Consider the following 2,418-nt stretch of genomic DNA (forward strand, 5'->3'; position numbering starts at 1 on the left):
CACAGCAGCCAACTCTGGGAAAGCAAAAGTCACTCTCCCATATTGGGGGATGGGGGGGGGGAGAGACAGAGAATCAGGGAGCTAGGCTCACCATCACTCTAGAAATCTGCCTAGTATTCTGCCCTTCCTACAACACCCTCTGCCCACCCAAGCCCCACTTCTATTAATTTCTAGTTATATGTATATGATGTGTCTTTGTGATTGGATGTGCAGGGTCAGACCCCTAAAGCTGGACTGTCACCTGATAATGGTGCTGAGAATTGAACTATGGTCATCTGCAAGAGCGGTATTCACTCATAATGACTAAGTCATCTCTCCAGCCCTAGGTCTCCATCCTAACAGCCCAGGTCACATATCAGCTACTATTCACACTAGGAACGCAGAAACAGGGACTACCACATGCCTGCTCATACCTAAGGGGGTGAAGGAGCCCCATGACAGGGAGCTAAGAGGTTGCTACTAGAAAGAAGAATTCAAGGCAGCCACTGCCTCCCATAATGTCTTTCTTGTAAAGCTCTTTATGTCTACCAGTGATTTCAAAGCTTCCATAGCCTATTTAACAGAAAAATACACCAAAAAGCTTAGCAGCAAAGGAATCTTTAGAAAACTGTTTGTGGGGCTGGAGAGATAATTCAGTCAGCAAAATGCTTGCACTGCAGTCACGAGGACCTGAGTTCAGATCCTGGCACCCACATAAGAAGCTGGGCATAGCAGCAGGCACCTAAAATCCCAGCACCAGGGAGGCAGAAACAGGCAGAGCCCTGGAGCTCCCGGGCCGGCTGGCCTATCTCAATCAGTAAGCTCAGTCAGTGGGTGACCCTACCTGTCTAGGCAGAGAAGGACTGAGGAAGACCTCCATATAGGAATACACATAAAACTCTCAAGCTATGCGGGCCTGGGAGATGTGTTCCAACAAGACCTGCCAGGTCACACAGCCCAGGAGGAACAATCTCATTCCTTACAGCTTGTCAAGTTCTAGGCTCTGATGCAGGAGCAGGCCCTCAAGGAGCCAGCACTGCTCTTCTGCTGGGAAGTTCATGGCACACATCTCAGCCACCAAGGCTGCCCTGTTGTGTCCCTACCTTCCTGCCCACTTTTCCTGTCACTGGGCAACCTCTGACGGCACCTGTACACAGATAATTCTAGTGCCTCCTCCTCACAGAGGTCAAAGAAACTGAAAGCCTAACAGGAAGCTTCCTTAGATCATTAGGCAGCAATCCCTGCCTCAGAGCTGGAGGACTCTTCCAGCCCCATTCTGTACCCAGGGCCTGTCACTGTTGGAGTCCAGCAAGAGGTCTACGTGATCTGGTAACTATTTCAGAGGAGCTAGAAAGGACCTATGACATCGTACGCTGCCATGTTAGCAATGCAGCCGGAAGGAGGAAGAAAGGCAGAGGGAGCCTCATGCAGATCACGTGGCTCTCCAAGTCCTTTCTTAGAAAAGTTGGCCCTATGCCCCCGCCACCACTCTGGTATAACCCAAGGCAGGTGACTTAACTCCTGCGGTAAGATCTGCAATTTGTTCTGACTGATATCTCGTGTACCCAGCCCTGGACTCCTGCCAGGCAACTCAAGTATAGCTGGGATTGAAGGGCAATGAACATCAAACTGAAGTTGGTGACTCTTGGCTGTGTCCTCAAGTGGGACTTCTACGCACGACAGTGCATGGTGCAGGAACCCTACAGCCCTGGGACTCAGTGGATCAAAACCCAAGTCCTATTTCCATGTGTAACCTGGTCACTGCTCCATTTAAACAGGCCTGCCTCCTGTTTAAACCTGGGGCAAGGAAGGCTAGGGTGGCTGTGGAGAGGACACTAGGAAACACATGTCATAATCCTGGTGATCCTTGGCACCTCTGAGCATCTATCACAGGCAACCTATCTCTATCACCTTACTAGGCAGAGAGCTGACTAAAGGAACCTGCCAGGAACCTGGTCTCCCAAATCCTCCTAGGCTTCTGAACAACCATTCTGCAACAGTGCCACTTGGTCCCAGAGACAAACAGACAGACACACACCCATCCACACACATTCTCATTCATATTCTCTGTCTGTCTCTATCTCTCTCTGGCTGTCTCTCTCTCCTGGTTTAGAAAAATGGATAGACTACAACCATACTCACCAGGTAACAGGAACACTTACCTCCCAACCTGGACTGAGGCACTGGTGCCCCCTGGTGGAACTGAGTAGCTAAGCATGTAGCCTAGAACAAAGCAAGCATTGTAGGCTCCAAGAAACAGCCAAGGAAAACCACAGAAAAGAAAGTAGAAAGAGCCAAACCCTAGGAAGATGTGGAGTGGGAGGGTGGGGGGGAATCAAGAGGTGGCCATCGATGGAAGGTGCTCTACAGACTAAGGCTGCAGAAGTCACCACTCCACAGGTAGGCATACCTGCTCTCAAACTCATCAGGGACACCACA

This window comes from Mus caroli, unplaced genomic scaffold (assembly GCF_978045245.1).
Source record: "Mus caroli unplaced genomic scaffold, Mus_caroli_1 scaffold_20, whole genome shotgun sequence".
In the NCBI taxonomy this organism is placed as follows: domain Eukaryota; kingdom Metazoa; phylum Chordata; class Mammalia; order Rodentia; family Muridae; genus Mus; species Mus caroli.